Below are 17,613 nucleotides of genomic sequence, written 5' to 3' on the forward strand. Positions count from 1 at the left end.
GGGGGAGAGAGACAGAAACACAATCTTGATAATGCATGTATTTATTTATTTAGAGACAGAGTCTTGCTCTATCAGCCAGGCTGGAGTGCAGTGGCGTGATCTCAGCTCACTGTAGCCTCCATCTCCCAGATTCAAGCAATTCTCCCACCTCAGCCTCCCGAGTAGCTGGGATTACAGGCACGCACCACCACGTCTAATTTTTGTTTTTTTGTTTTTTGAGATGGAGTCTCACTTTGTCACCAGGCTGGAGTGGAGTGGTGCAATCTCAGCTCACTGCAACCTCCACCTCCTGGGTTGAAGCGATTCTCCTGCCTCAGCCTCCCAAGTAGCTGGGACTATAGGCGCATGTTACCATGCCCATCTAATTTTTGTATTTTTATTACAGATGGGGTTTCACCATGGTGGCCAGGCTAGTCTCAAACTCCTAACCACAGGTGATCTGCCCACCTCAGCCTCCCAAAGTGCTGGGATTACAGGTGTGAGCCACTGCGCACCTGGCCTATACCTCTTTTTGTCTTTTGTTTTTTTTTTTGGTTGACACCAGTGTTTATTTCAGGAAGCAGGACTTCCAGACCTGGGTCTGTCCAGTGGAGTCCTGGAGCCTCCAGCTTCTCACTTGGCCTTTGGGTTATGAAACTTGTATCCAGCAAAAACAGCCTTGTCCCCAAGAGCCTCCCTGATCCTCAATGAATTGGTTGTATTTGGCCAGATGCGCCAAGGGGTAGGGGGTGCCAGTCTTGATCTGTCCTGTGCAGAGTCCCACCACAAGGTCAGCAATGAAAATGTCCTCAGTCTCCCCAGAGGAGTGGCTCACCATCACCCCTCGGCCGTTAGAGTGAGCCAGTTTGCACACCTGGATCTATTCGGTCACCGAGCCAATCTGGTTGACCTTCAGCAGCAGACAGCTGCAGGCCTTCTTCTCAAAGGACTGAGCAATCCTCTTGGGGCTGGTGACTGTCAGGTGACTGTCAGGTCATCCCCCACAATCTGGATGTCCACCCCTGAGAGGAACGAGGTCCAAGTGGCCAGTCAATCTGGTTAAAGGGGTCCTCGATGGAGACAAGTCTAGGTGGCAGCTGGGACAGTGTCCTATACCTCATTTTTAATACTACATAGGCTACAAGTTCTAGAATAATGCCAAATAGTAGTAATGATAGAAATTTCTTCATCACATGTCTAATTTTTTCAAATACTTGTTTCTAGCAATTTGCCATCATTGTGTTATTGGCTGTTAGTTTGATTTTTGGGGGGGAGGGAGGGGAGATGGGCAGCTTTTCTCAATAAAGCAATTCAAAAAACAAGGCTCTTTCCAATGTGGTAAGCCATGTGGTAAGCCATGTGGTGAGCCATGGAGTTCTTCTGTATCCAACCCGAAAAGAGAACACATAGAAAAAGCACACCCTATTCTTGAGTACCTTGGCTAGGAAGTGACACGTATTACTTCTGCTCACATTCTACCGCAAAAATAGTCACTTGGCACTATCTAGACACAAGAGAGTCTAGGAAATAAAATCCTTGTCTGGGTAGCTGGGACAAGGATTGTACCTATATGTACCCATCTCTACATACAGTTTTCATCATTGACTTAGTAATTTAATGAATCAATAATTTTCTAATAACAAAGTAGCTTTGCATTTGTGGAATAAACTTCCAATTAATCATGGAGCTATATTGGCCACCTCATCATCCTAGACTAAGGCAGGCATTCTCCTGCTTCAGAATCTTTGCACTGTCTACTCCGTCCATGTAGAATGCTCTTTTCCTGGATGTATGCAAAGCTTCACTGCCTTCATGTTTGGTCAAATGTCAACTTCTCAGTGAAGTCTTCCCTGAATATCCTATTTAAATTACGAACTACTTCAAAACCAGCCCAGCATTCCCCAGTCATCCAGCTTTCCTTTTCCACACAGCATTTACCACTAACATACTATATACTGTAATTTATTTATTTACCATGTTGTCCATCTTTCATCTCTACCTACAAATCTGTTAAATTCCATGCAGGCAGGAATTTATTTTATTTTATTTATATTATTATTTTTTTTTTTTTGAGACAGAGTCTTTCTCTGTCACCCAGGCTGGAGGGCAGTGGCGCGGTCTCAAATCACTGTAATCTCTACCTCCTGGGTTCAAGCAATTCTGCAGGCAGGCATTTTATTTCTCCTCATTTTTTCACTGCTATATCCACAGATCCTACAGCAGTGCCTGGCATATAGTAAGTGCTCAATAAATATTTAACTTCATTCAATGTTGAATACAATGAATCTCCACATCTATGACACTGAGATTTAGCGTTTGCAAATTGATCCTACTCTAAGCCAACCTAAGACAATTACTAAAGAACTGCTCCCTCCATTAGCTTACAGATGTAAACAACTGATTCTTTTAAATTGACAATATTTATAACATTTCCCCTGGTCTGTCTAAATCTCTTATCCTATATAGTGAAAGCCAGAAAAGGTTTCAGAACAAAATGACAAAATGGCCTCTCCATCACAACCCAGGGTATATTAGTTTGGTGTCTTCCTTTACTCCATAGCAGCCATGTCCTCCTCATCTCCATTGTGTCTACATTTAAAAAAAAAAAAAAAAAAAAAAAAATTTGGCCAGGAGCAATGGCTCACGCCTGTAATCCCAGCACTTTGGGAGGCTGAGGCAGGCAGATCATGAGGTCAACAGATGGAGACCACCCTGGCCAACATGGTGAAATACCATCTCTACTAAAAATACAAAACTTAGCCGGGTGTGGTAGCGCACGCCTGTACTCCCAGCTACTCAGGAGACTGAGGCAGAAGAATCGCTTGAACCCCGGAGGCGGAGGTTGCAGTGAGCCGAGATCACACCACTGCACTCCAGCCTGGCGACAGAGCGAGATGCTGCCTCAAAAAAAAAAAAATTTAAAGCCTAATATACAGAGGGAAATTAATAAAGGGAAGAAATGGTGACAAATAAAGTGAACATAAGTAGATATCTAATATTTTTGTTGTTGTTTTTTTGAGATGGAGTTTCACTCTTTGTTGCCCAGGCTAGAGTGCAATGGTGTGATCTTGGCTCCCTAGAACCTCCGTCTCCTGGGTTCAAGTGATTCTCTTGTCTCAGCCTCCTGAGTAGCTGGGATTACAGGTGCCCGCCACCATACCCGGCTAATTTTTGTACTTTTAGTAGAGGCGGGGTTGCGCGATGTTGGCCAGGCTGGTCTCGAACTCGTGACCTCAGGTGATCTGCCTGCCTCGGCCTCCTGAAGTGGTGGGATTACAGACGTGAGCCACCGCACCTGGCCTCTTCTTTTTGAGACAGGGTTTTGCTATGTTGCCCAGACTGGTCTTGAATTGCTAGGCTCAAGTGATTCTCCCACCCCAGCCTTCCAAGTAGCTAGGATTGCAGGCACACACCACCACACCCAGCTAAGAAACCTGAATTTTATGTGAAAAACTTCAGACTGAAATATATATTTAATTACTTACATTTTATACTTTTCTAACCATTTAAGGCAATATTATTTAATTATAGCTGAACTTCCAAGCTGTCTTATAACTTTTAAGCAGAAAGTGTTACCCTTAAAATATATCCCTTATGTGGCAAAACTAGTGATTTCATACATTGCTGGTGGCATTACAAATAGGTATATACCTTAAATAAAGCAACGTAACAAAGAAGCAAATTACAAGTAACAAGTAACCGTATTTGTTATCTCTCCAAAAGAAATACCACAAAATACAGGGATGAGTTCCAACTCTTACGATGGACTAAGCATATTCCACTCTGTCACTCCCACTGACTGTAGCTATACAACCTGGACAAAACACAGAAAGGAGCTGAAGACTCTGCAAAGTAAACAGACTTTTCTTAAGCTCACGTGGACTATCCACCAAGACAGACTACATCCTGAGCCATAAAATACACCTTAACAAATTTAAAAAAAAAAAAAAATCATACAATGTCTGTTCTCAGAGTACAGTGGAATTCAACTAGAAATCATTAAAATAGTTGGAAAATCCCTAAACATTTGGAAACTAAACAGTACACTTCTAAATAACACATTGATCAAATAAGAAATCTCAAAATAAGTTTAAAATATTTTGTCTCAGAGGGAAAAAAAAAGATCTATGCTGGGTGTGGTGGCTCATGCCTGTAATCCCAGCACTTTGGGAGGCCAAGACTGGTGATCACTTGAGCTCAGGAGTTCAAGACCACCCTGGGCAACATGGTGAAACTCCATCTCTACAAAAAATACAAAAATTAGCCGGGCATGGTGGTGCATGCCTGTAGTCCCAGTTACTTGGGAGGCTGAGGTGGGAGGACTGCCTGAGTCCAGGAGGCAAAGGTTGCAGTGAGCTGAGATCACACCACTGCACTCCAGCCTGGGTGACAGAGAGCTAGACCCTTCCTCCAACAAAAACAAAACACAAAAAGAACTAAAATCAAAACTTAAGCTTCCATTTTAAAACTAGAAAAGCAAATTAAATCCAAAGTAACAGAAGAATAGAATAAAAATTATAACAGAAAACAATGAAATTGAAAACAAGAAATCAATACGAAAAAACTAACAAAACCAAATGCTGCTTTCTGGAAAGACCAATAAAATCAATAAGCCTCTAGCCAGGCTAAGTAAAAAAGAGAGAAGACACAAATTAGAAGTATCACAAATGAAAGGAGAAACATCACTACAGTTCCCATCAACACTGAAAAGATAATAAATTTTGAACAATTCTATGCCCACATACTTGATAACATAGAAGAAAAGGTCAATTCCTTGAAAAACACAATCTGACAAAACTCACACAAGAAAAAACACATAATCCTGAATAGGCCTATCATATATTAAAGAAACTGAATTAATCATTACTAACCTTTCAAAACAGAAACTCTCAGGCCCAGACAGGTTTATTAGTGAACTCTACAAAACACTTAAAGGAACTATACCAGTTCTCTACAATATCTTCCAGAAAACGGAAGCAAAAGGAATACAGAAAGTCCCCAATTACAGTGATTTGATTTTTCAAGTTTATGTTGCTGCAAAAGCCATACTCATTCAGTAGAAACCATACTTGTGATGCTGGACAGCAGCAGTGAACCCAAGCTCCAGTCAGCCATGTATTTTCAACTTAGGATATCTTCAATTTACAATAGGCCTCTTGGGACATAACCCTATTGTAAATCAAGAAGCATCTGTACTTACTAACTCATTCTATCAGGCCAGTATTAAAAGAGTAAAAACTACAGACCCACATCTCTCATGAATATAGATGCAAAAATCCTCAACAAAACCCAACAAATCAAACTGAACAAAGTAAATGATAGCAGGCAGACTGGGGAAGATCAGACTCCAAAGTACTGTACTGTGTCAGATGGTAGAATGATGAGGGATTTTTTTCCTCTATTTTCCAGTTAAAGTCATATTATTCCTATATTTAAAAAATTCATTTGCCGGGCGCGGTGGCTCAAGCCTGTAATCCCAGCACTTTGGGAGGCCGAGACGGGTGGATCACGAGGTCAGGAGATCGAGACCATCCTGGCTAATACGGTGAAACCCCGTCTCTACTAAAAAATACAAAAAAACTAGCCGGGCGAGGTGGCGGGCGCCTGTAGTCCCAGCTACTTGGGAGGCTGAGGCAGGAGAATGGTGTAAACCCGGGGAGCGGAGTTTGCAGTGAGCTGAGATCCGGCCACTGCACTCCAGCCTGGGCGACAGAGCGAGACTCCGTCTCAAAAAAAAAAAAAAAAAAAAAAATTCATTTAACTTTTGTGAAATGGAGGAAATCTATGTACACATTCTCCTAACTAAATTTTAAATATCAGTATTAATAGAGTGAAAAAACAATGCATTAATCCTAACTTAGAACCAAGTTTCACAAACACTGAAGTGAAGTAAATCTATGTATGTCTAGGACATTAATAAGGAGGGCTAACAAAATGTTTGATTGGATATAATTAAGAAAATACCTAAAACTGATACAAAACAAAACAAACAAATTTAGAAATTACAATGTTTTAAGGCACTGAAAAACTAAGGAGCTTCACTTACATTACAATGGCATGTATCAGGATATAAACAATTACAAAAGTATGATGGTACATTATGCTTTTACTGATTCCATTCTCCAACCACTTAATCAATCTTCAATACATTAGACCTCCAAGATCTAAATATCCAGTTCCACAAGAAGGGGAAAAATTAGCCAAAAAATACATTTCAAATTAATTTGACAAGCATTTATTAAATGCCTATTATGTGCATACTACACAACAATTGTTAAGGATAAAGAATAATATGTGAGGTTTTTTGTTTGTTTGTTTTAGAATCCCGCTCCGTCAGCCAGGCTGGAGTGCAGTAGCATGATCTCAGCTCACAGCAACCTCTGCCTCCCAGGTTCAAGTGATTCTCCTGCCTCAGCCTCCCAAGTAGCTGGGATTACAGGTACACACCACCATGCCCGGCTAATTTTTTTGGTACTTTTAGTAGAGATGGGGTTTTACCATGTTGGCCAGGCTTGTCTCGAACTCCTGGCCTCAGGTGATCCACCTGCCTCGGCCTCCCAAAGTGCTGGGATTACAAGTGTGAGCGCCATCACACCCAGCCAAAACATAAGATTTTTAGAAGACATTAATTCTTGCCCTCAAAAAAGCTCTTATTTTGGTAGGAAAGACAGATGGACAAATTCATTACAATACAATATTTTTAAATACAACCAAATTTTAAAATGCAAACAAAGAAGCTCATGGCCGGGCATGGTGGCTCATGCCTTTAATCCCAGCACTTTGGAAGGCCGAAGCACGCAGATCACAAGGTCAGGAGATTGAGACCATCCTGGCTAACACGGTGAAACCCCATCTCTACCAAAAAATACAAAAAATTAGCCAGGCGTGGTGGTACACCCATGCAGTCCCATCTACTCAGGAGGCTGAGGCAGGAGAATCGCTTGAACCCAGGAGGCAGAGGTTGTAGTGAGCCAAGAGCGTGCCACCGTACTCCAGCCTGGCGACAGAGCGAGACTCCATCTTTAAAAAAAAAAAAAAAAAAACTCACAGCAGGAAGTAATTAACAATTAACTTATCTGGACATGAGTTCTCTGGAACTTAAAATAAAAACAGCGGCCAGGCGCAGTGCCTCACGCCTATAATCCCAGCACTTTGGGAGGCCGAGGCGGGCGGATCACGAGGTCAGAAGATCGAGACCGTCCTGGCTAACATGGTGAAACCCCATCTCTACTAAAATATACAAAAAATTAGCCGGGCATGGTGGTGGGCGCCTGTAGTCCCAGCTACTGAGGAGGCTGAGTCAGGAGAATGGCCTGAATCCAGAAGGCAGAGCTTGCAGTGAGCCCAGATCATGTCATTACACACTCTAGCCTGGGGGACACAGTGAAACTCCATCTCAAAAAAAAAAAAAAAAAAAAAAGGAAACAAAAACAGGTCGGGTGCGGTGGCTCACACTGTAATCTCAACACTTTGGGAGACCGAAGCGAGCAGATCACTTGCGGTCGGGAGTTCGAGACCAGCCTGGCCAACATGGTGAAACTCCATCTCCACTAAACGTACAAAAATTAGGTGGGTATGGTGGCGGGCCACTGTAATCCCAGCTACTCGGAAGGCTGAAGCAGGATAATTGGTTGAACCCGGGAGGTGGGGGTTGCAGTGAGTTGAGGTCACGCCACTGCACTCCAGCCTGGGTGACAGAGCAGGACCCCGTCTCAAAAAAATAAAAATTAAAATTAAAATTAAATAAAACAGAAGTAAACTCAATCAAGTGAAGAAAGGTGTGGGAATTTCAGAAAAAGTAAACAACAAAACAGGTATGTCCAGAAGAAATGGCATGTTTCATGAACTACTCGTTAATGGTGGAGCACTGGGCACAAGAGCAGCAACAGTAAAAGAGAACTGAACAGAGAGGCAAGGGTAAGATCATAATAAAACACTCTTAATGCCAGGTAATGAGCCTTCAATTTACCTTACTGGCAGGTGAGGAGTTAGCAAAAAACTAAGGAAAAAACATTACAATGAGACTCATATTTTAAGATTATTCTAACAAAAATAGGGAGGTCAGATGGATTGCAGAGCTTTAACACACAGGTAATGAAATCCAGTTTCGCAAACTATAGCAACTGAGGCACAGGAATTGGAAATGGAAATGAGAAAAGAGATTTCAAAAATCCATAAGACTTTTAGTGGCACGTGACCTTAAAAAATAAAAACACAGATGATGATTCTAGGTTTTTAAAATCTTGATAAAAGAAAGGAAAATGAAATATAAAAGGAAGAACATGTTTTGAAAAGTTAGATTTAGTTTTGGGCACAGGGTAATCTTTTACTTAATCACAGAAAACAACAAGTTAAAGTAGTATATCTCAAACTTTAGTAGTATTTAAAAGAAAAAAAATCTCAGGGCTCACACCATACCAGGTTAAGTTACAACATTTTATATGAACATACACACAAATGATACTAAATTATACTAGGTATAAATCTCTTAGGCGTATTGCTCTCACACAATTACAAAAATAAAACATATTTACAATTTACAATTTTTTTTTTGAGAAGGAGTTTTGCTTTCATTGCCCAGGCTGGAGTACGACAGCACGATCTCAGTTCGCTGCAACCTCCACCTCCTGGATTCGAGCAATTCTCCTGTCTCAGCCTACCGAGTAGCTGGGATTACAGGCGCCTGCCACCGCGCCCAGCTAATTTTTTGTATTTTGATTAGAGAAAGGGTTTTGCCATGTTGGCCAGGTTGGTCTTGAACTCCTGACCTCAGGTGATCCACCCACCTCAGCCTCCCAAAGTGCTGAGATTACAGGCATGAACCATCGCACTGGGCTACAATTTACAATTTAAATCCAATATAGGCCAGGCGTGGTGGCTCACACTTGTAATCTCAGCACTTTGGGAGGCTGAAGGGGGTGGATCACTTGAGGCCAGGAGTTCAAGACCAGCCTGGCCAACATGGCAAAGCCCCGTCTCCACTAAAATACAAAAAATTGTCCTGGTGTGGTGGCGTGTCCCTGTAAGTCCTAGCTACTTGGGAGGTAGAAGCATAAAAATTGCTTGAACCTGGTAGGCAGAGATGATAGTGAGCTGAGATCATGCCGTTGCACTCCAGCCTGGATGACAGAGCGAGACTCTGTCTCAAAAACAAAATAAAATAAAATGATATAAAAAATTTTAAAATCCAAATATAAAACAATGAGCTTCCATTTTAAGTAAAAATTAAACTAACCTTGGACTGTTAACTACATCACAATGGTCTTAACTCCAACTGCATGAGACCTGAGATGTGCTCTGTGAACACATGTAACCACATTTTCTTATTTAAACTATGGTGAAACCTTCATTCCATTAATGCACCATGATGACAGCTGTGATCTTTGCTTGGTACAAATGCATCATTTCCCTACTGTCTGCCTACTCCATCAAATATGGATACCAAAATCACACAGCAAGTTAAAAATATACAATTTTTAAGACTGTCATTAAAGCTTAAGACTTCAATTTCTTGTCTTTTTTTTTTTTTTTTTTTTTTTTTTGAAGCAGAGTCTCGCTCTGTCACAAGGCTGGAGTGCAGTGGCACCATCTTGGCTCACTGCAACCTCTGCCTCCCGAGTTCAAGCAATTCTCCTGCCTCAGCCTCCCAAATAGCTGGGACTACAGATGCGTGCCACCACGCCTGGCTAAGTTTTGTATTTTTAGTAGAGATGGTGTTTCACCAGGTTGCCCAGGATTGTCTCAATCTCTTGACCTCGTGATCTGCCCACCTTGGCCTCCCAAAGTGCTGGGATTATAGGCACAAGCCACTGCGCCTGACAAAACTTCCATTTTCATAGACAACTTTCAGAATCAGCAAATGCCCTACAGGAGGTCTATAAGAAATCTAGTTTGAAAAAACATTTTCATTAAAACTTTGTCATTTACTACCTTTTATCTGCTAGAAAACAGAGCTGAAAAGCACATATGAAGCAATCCAATACTAAGACTGGGAAATGCTTGCCCCTTTTGCCCCCCACATCTGTTCTCAAGGTATGACTTTTATATTCCAAACCAGTAACAGCTTTTCACCTGGCAAAAGTATCCTTAATTTTTGTCAGAAATAAATATATCAATATTTACTTTTTAAAAAATGTTTGAGACAGAGTCTTGCTCTGTTGCCCAGGCTGGAGTATACAGGCATGATCTCGGCTCACTGCAACTTCCAACTCCCGGGTTCAAGTGATTCTCCTGCCTCAGCCTCCTGAGTAGGTGGGATTACAGGCACACGCGCCCACATCCAGCTAATTTATTTATTTATTTATTTTTGAGACAGAGTTTCGCTTTTGTTGCCCAGGCTAGAGTGCAATGGCGCAATCTCAGCTCACCGCAACCTCCGCCTCCCAGGTTCAAGCGATTCTCCTGCCTCAGCCTCCCAAATAGCTGGGATTACAGGTATGCACCACCATGCCTGGCTAATTTTGTATTTTTAGTAGAGACGGGGTTTCTCCATGTTGGTCAGGCTGGTCTCGAACTCTCAATCTCAGGTGATCCACCTGCCTCGGCCTCTCAAAGTGCTGAGATTATAGGCGTAAGCCACCGCGCCTGGCCCTTATTTTTGTATTTTTAGTTGAGACAGTGTCTATCTCAAAACAAACAAACAAAAAAGAATGAGAATTGTATTGTGATGTGGACTATTCCAAGACCTCTTTTATGTGTGGAAACTTCAGGAGGCTGGCAGAAAAGTACAAGGCCAGGCGCAGTGGCTCACACTTGTAACCTCAGTGTTTTGGGAGGCCAAGAAACAAAGACAGAATGAGGCCTGGAGTTTGAGACCAGACTGGGCAACATAGTGAGACCCTGCCTCTACAAAAAAACAAAACAAAAAGATCTTAAGGTGTTGAAAAGCTGCAAGTGGCATAAGTATAGGTAAAAAAAGGTATGAAATGAGAAAAATGTGAAAGACAACAAAAGAAAGTTATCTCTCCTCCCACCAGTCTTTCCTGCCCTCTACAATAATTCCCACAAATGTCCCAATCTGCTTAAAACATATACATTACTATCTCCTGCCTAAAAATTCTCTATTACTCCTAGAAAATACCTGTCAGCCCAACTTCTACAACCCTTCACATTTTGGCCCCAACCGACCTTTTCTGATTTTGTCTTCCATTATGCTACATAACACTCACAGGTTAATTAGCCATGCATTGAACAACCTGCATTTTTCAGTCTTTTCTCTTTTCAGCTCTTCCCTCTGCCTGGAATCCCCTTGCCTATCATTCACTTGTAAATACTTTATCCATCATCCTAGAATACCCAAGTCAAACCTTCTTTGAGACAACCCTGCTCCAACATACTCCCAAATTTTAGTATTACTATTAGATTGCTATTATGTAGCTTCAACAACACAGATTCATTTCATTTATAAGTTTTATTATCAAACAGAATAAAACAACACAAATTTATCTCACAGTCTCAAGTGTATCAGGATTCTGGGTACAGGTTAGCTGGGTCCTCTACTTAGGATCTCACTAGTCTGAAATTGCAGCATCAGCTAAGGCTGTGAATTCACCTGAGTCTTGGGATGCTCTTCCAAGCTCACCAGTTGTTAGTTGTTGGCAGCTTTCAGTCCCTTTTGGATGCAGGACTGAGGCTCTATTTTCTTCTAGCTCTTAGACAGGTGTCACTCAGCTCCTAGAGGCTGCCTGCCATTCCTTGCCACATGGTCTTCTCCACAGACAATTCACAACATGGCTTGTTTGCTTCAAGACCAGAAGGAAAATCTCTCTTGCATCAAATTTCTCTTCTCTCTGACCTCTAAATTGTGTTTTAATGGGCTTGCCTGACTAGGTCAGGTTCACCCTTTTGATTAAAGTCAGAGTATAGTCACTCCTCGATGCCCAGGAGGATGTGTTCCAGGACCATCTGCAGGTATCAAAAAACTCAAGTCCCAAAGTTGGCCCTATGTAACTTGTAAATACGACAAGTACCAAAAGGCAGCCCTCCATATAAACACAGTTTTCACATCCCTGGAATACTGTATTTTCAATACGCATTTGGTTGCAGATGCGGAACCCACTGATATGGAGGGCTGTCCATATTTAATGAAAAGAAATCCACCCATAAGTGGACCCATGCAGTTCAAACCAGTGTTTCTCAAGGATCAACTGTAATTATCTCTGCAAAACACCTTCATCTTTGCTGTAAAACAACCAAATCACAGGAGTTGTTTTATCCCACTGTATTCATAGGTCCTGCTCATGCTCGAAGGATGGGTGTTATACAAATGAGAATATTCTGGCCATCTTAGAATACTCTCTACTAAAACTAAATTCCCATGAGATTTACATATATACGTGTGTGTGTGTGTGTGTGTGTGTGTGTGTGTGTGTGTGTGTTGTTTTACTTGAGACAGGTTCTCGCTCTGTAGTCCAGGCTGGAGTGCAGTGGCACAATCTCAGCTCACTGCAGCCTCAACCACTTGCACTCAAGCTATCCTCCCACCTCAGCCTCCTGACTATCTGGGACCACAGGCATGTGCCACCATGCCGAGCTAATTTTTTTATTATTTGTAGAGATGAGGTCTCACTACATTGCCCAGGCTGGTCTCAAACTCCTGGGCTCAAGTGATTCTGCTGCCTAGGCCTCCCAAAGTCCTGGGATTACAGGTGTGAGCCACTGTTGCCAGCCTATACATTTTTTAAAGACAGAGTCTCGCTACATTGCCCAGGCTGGTCTTAAACTCCTGAACTCAAGAGATCCTCTTCCCTCAGTCTCCCAAGTAGCTGAGATTATAGGAGGGCACCACTGCACTCAGCAATATATTTTTTAAAATACATTTTCATAAATATCAGTAACAACCCATTAAAAGTATAATGGAGGCTGGGCACAGTGGCTCACACCTATAAAACCAGTACTTTGGGTGGCCGAGGCAGGCGGATCACGAGGTCAGGAGTTCGAGACCAGCCTGACCAATATGGAAAAACCCCGTCTCGACTAAAATACAAAAAAAAAAATTAGCCGGCGTGGTGGTGCGCGTCTATAATCCCAGCTACTCAAGAGGCTGAGGAAGGAGAACTGCTTGAACCCGGGAGGTGGGTGTTGCAGTGAGGTGATCGCATCACTGCACTCCAGCCTGGGCAACACAGAGAGACTCCCTCCCCATCCCCCCACAAAAAAAATTTAATGGAAAACAGTATTTTAGTAACTAAAACATAAAACTTGTATAAATCATCACCTCTTCTGTAAACCATTATTCTGCCTTCTATTACATTGTGAACTCCAAGATGGCAAAGACAGTGTTCTTCATGTCTCCCATAAGCACCGACATATAGCACAGAATGAGTAGTGAAGTATTCAATCAACATAAATGGATGGGAATAAAATGAAGTGCAGCTGACCCAACAGAAGACACTCTTTTAAGTTCAAAAGCAGAAGATGAAAACAGTATTTTATTATTTACTCATGACCAAAATAAAATAATTTTAAACAAATAAGAAAATGCAGTTAGATTCAGCCGGGTGCAGTGGCTCACGCCTCTAATCTCAGCACTTTGAGAGGCTGAGGCAGGCGGATCACGTGAGGTCGGGAGTTCGAGACCAGCCTAACGTGGAGAAAACCCGTCTCTACCAAAAATACAAAATTAGCCGGGCATGGTGGCGGATGACTGTAATCCCAACTACTTGGGAGGCCGAGGCAGGAGAATCACTTGAACCTGGGAGGCGGAGGTTGCCATGAACCAAGATCACGCCATTGCACTCTAGCCTGGGCAACAAGAGCAAAACTCCATCTCAAAAAAAATAAATAAAAAGAAAAAAGAAAACGCAGTTAGATTCACACTCAAACATCATTGCTAAAATGGTGGCAGGAGGTAGAGAAGAAAAGAGGAGCTGAAGATACTTGTGCAAATAAGGGGAAGATCTAAGGTAGAGATGTCCGCAATTGAGATGTAAGGCAGGAGAGTGGGATTATGTACAGAATCTCCTGAAGGCAGCTGGGTTAAGTCTCTGTGTGATTCCACATTGACTCTTAGTAACGAGCAGCAAACGAGGCTTTCTTGAAATATAACAGGTTTTCTTCAGAACTGTCTCAAACCTCTGCACTTGTTTGCTGCTAAGACATAACATTGCTCTCCCTCTCTCTCTTTTTTTAAAATACAGACGGTGTCAGCAGGCTCAGCGGCTCATGTCTGTAATCTCAGCACTTTGGGAGGTCAAGGCAGGTGGATCACGAGGTCAGGATATTAAGACCATCCTGGTTAATATGGTGAAACCCTGTCTCTACCAAAAGTACAAAAAATGAGCCAGGCGTGGTGGCATGCGCCTGTAGTCCCAGCTACCCAGGAGGCTGAGGCAGAAGAATTGCTTGAACCCAGTAGGCGGAGGTTGCAGTGAGTCGAGATAGTACCACTGCACTCCAGCCTGGGAGACAGAGTAAGACTCCATCTTAAAAAACAAAAAAAAGACTTCGTCTCAAAAAAAATAGAGATGGGGTCTTGCTTTGTTGCCCAGACTGGTGTCCAGCTCATGGCCTCAAGTGATCCTTCTGTCTTGGCCTCCCAAAGTGCTGGGATTACAGGTGTGAGCCCCGGCCCAGAAATAACATCTTTATATATTTAGTTTTTCTACTCAAAAGCATGAAATAAGTCCTTTTTTTTTTGGAACGGAGTCTCGCTCTATCACCAAGTTGGAGTGCAGCGGTGCAATCTCGGCTCACTATAACCTCTGCCTTCTAGATTCAAGCGATTCTCCTGCCTCAGCCTCCCAAGTAGCTGGGACTACAGGCACACACCACCACACTCAGCTAATTTTTTTTTTGTATTTTTAGTAGAAATGGGGTTTCATCATGTTGGCCAGGCTGGTCTTGATCTCTTGACCTGTGATCTGCCCGCCTCGGCCTCCCAAAGTGCTGGGATTACAGTTGTGAGCCACCATGTCCAGCCCCCATTTATTAATTTTTCAGTAATATTAAAAAGCAGAGCTTACAATATGCCAGGCATTGTACAAAGAATTTTTTATACATTTTCACCTCATCACTTAACACCTCAAATGGAAGGTTTTATTACTGTCCCATTTTAAAGTTAGGGAAATTGAGACAGCTTAGAAAATGTAGTCTTACAACTCCAAATATGTTGCTTGGACCACAGCACCAGCATCACCTGGGAACCTGTTAAAAATGAAGACTCTGGCCACACCACAGACCTACTGAATCAAAATCTGTATTACAACAAGATCCCCAGATGATTCTTATGCACATTAATGTCTGAGCCTGGTTTAAGTAACTAGCCCAAGCTAACACAATAAACAGTAAAGCTAAGATCAAATCCAGATCTGTGTGATTTAAAGTCCATGTCCTTAATCACCAGCTAATAATTCGTTTTCTCAAATAGAGTCCACATATTTAAAGACTATTCCCAGCCAGGCATGGTGGCTCATGCCTGTAATCCCAGCATTTTTGGAGGCCAAGGCAGGAAGGTCACTTGAGCCCAGGAGTTCTAGACAGCCTGGGCAACATAGTGATAGGGCAACATAGTGATAGCCTATCTCAACAACAACAAATAATTTTTTAATTTTAAAATTAGCCAGGCTTGGTGGCACGAGCCCGAGGTCTCAGTTACTCTGGAGGCTTAGGCGGGAGGATCTCTTGAACACAAGAGTGTGAGGCTACAGTGAGCCATGATCATGCCACTGCACTCCAGCCTGGGCAACAGAGCAAGACACTGCCTCATTAAAAGAAAAAAACACTTCACAAGTTGCTATTAAAAACAGTCCTTTTTCCATTATGTCTTTCACTCCTTTCAGTATAAAACTATTTTCTATTATCTTTGTCTTGTAATCCATTCCTTTTACATTTTTACACAAGCATAAAATACACATGAAAAAAGAAAAGCTTTCATAGCACTAATGTATTTCATGGTTACATCCGTTTCTTACAAAATTTGTCAGAATCTCTCAAATCAGACAGGAAACTAGTCACTATAAATCAATAGCAAAACATTTAAAATGTTGTATACCATTCAGAAATAAGTAACTAACACCACTGAACACTTATTCGAAATTGAATATGGCTAAGCCAACTACTGAATAATTCAAACATCAGTGAGTTAAAGATTAAAGATGACATGGGCCATCCCAGGCTGTGAACTCCAGTGAAACGCCATTCTAGTATCAATTGCTAATTAATGTCAGTAGCCAAAAAATTTTCAAATGAAAAGTCTCTCACAACATCATTTTTGCCAAAAGATGGATCAACTTACTCAGAGGATACTATAATTAGCAAGTTTTACAATGCACTCTGATGTCCAAGATGAACTAACTACACGCGTATTTACCGTTAACCGATTTTAGTTTCTGTCAAGCAAGGTCAGACGTAAGAATTGTTACAGACATTTCCCAATGTCCAAATGTAACTCAAAAGAGTCTTTGGATGCAAATATCTTGGTGTGTCCTAGCATAATTTTTTTTTCACAAAGGGAGATACTCAACCAGCTTTCATGGCAAACAATACTTAATATATTTGACTAGCTTTATTCAAATTATCCTCTCTTAAAAGTAAGAATAGGCTGGTAGCAATGGCTCACACCTGCAATCCCCGCATTTTAGGAGGCCAAGGCGAGAGTACTGCTTCAGCCCAGGAATTCAAGACCAGCATGAGCAACATGTTGAAACCCTATCTCTACAAAAAAATACAAAACATTGGCCAGGTGCAGTGGCTCATGCCTGTAATCACAGCACTTTAGGAGGGCGAGGAGGGCAGATCACCTGAGGCCAGGAGTTCGAGACCAGCCTGGCCAACATGGTGAAACCCCCGTCTCTACTAAAATACAAAATTAGCTGAGCGTGGTGGCAGACGCCTGTAATCCCAGCTACTTGGGAGGCTGAGGCAGAAGAATCACTTGAACCTGGGAGGTGGAGGTTGCAGAGAGCCAAGATCGCGCCATTGCACTCTAGCCTGGGGGACAAGAATGAGACTTCGTCTCAAAAAAAAAAAAAAAAAAAAATAGCCAGGCATGGTGGCAGTGCCTGTAGTCCCAGCTTCTCGAGAAGCTGAGGTGAGAGGATCACCTGACCTTGGGAGGTCAAGGCTGCAGTAAGCTGAGCTCCACCACTGTACTCCAGCCTGGGCAACAGAGTAAAAAGCTGTCCCCAAAAAAAAAAAAAAAAAGAAAAGAAACTTCTCTTCAATCTCCAATTTTAAAATGGTAAAAAAAAAAAAAAAAAAGATTTAGCATTCCTATGTTAAGAAACTCAGTTAAGGTCTGCAAGTAAAAACACTTTAAAAGAAAGTCTGTCTTAAAGGAGCACAAAGTCCTACTGGCATAGACAGAATTTCCTCCTTCTTATCCACAATAAAAAAAGTATTTCACAGCTGGGCACAGTGGCTCACGCCTGTAATCTCAGCACTTTGGGAGGTCAAGGGGGGCGGCCGTGAGGTCAAGAGATTGAAAACATCCTGGCCAACATGGTGAAACCCCGTCTCTACTAAAAATACAAAAATCAGCCGGGCATGGTGGTGCACGCCTGTAGTCCCAGTTACTCAGGAGGCTGAGGCAGGAGAATCGCTTGAACCCAGGAGGCAGACATTGCAGTGAGCCAAGACTGCGCCACTGCAGTCTTGCTCTGTTGCCAGGTTCCATTTAAAAAAAAAAAAAAAAAA

At 42.2% G+C, this 17,613-nt stretch overlaps 1 protein-coding gene and 1 pseudogene across 5 annotated transcripts in view; both read right to left on the minus strand.

Moving 5' to 3' along the window:
• The window catches only part of ASXL2 (ASXL transcriptional regulator 2), a 160,583-nt gene that overhangs the window by 133,802 nt on the left and 9,168 nt on the right, over positions 1 to 17,613 (minus strand). The gene's annotated exons all lie outside the window — the stretch shown is intronic.
• On the minus strand, positions 613 to 1,100 carry LOC108532765 (beta-enolase pseudogene; annotated as a pseudogene).

This window comes from Rhinopithecus bieti, unplaced genomic scaffold, assembly GCF_001698545.2.
Source record: "Rhinopithecus bieti isolate Rb0 unplaced genomic scaffold, ASM169854v2 scaffold_7681, whole genome shotgun sequence".
Taxonomy (NCBI): Eukaryota; Metazoa; Chordata; class Mammalia; order Primates; family Cercopithecidae; genus Rhinopithecus; species Rhinopithecus bieti.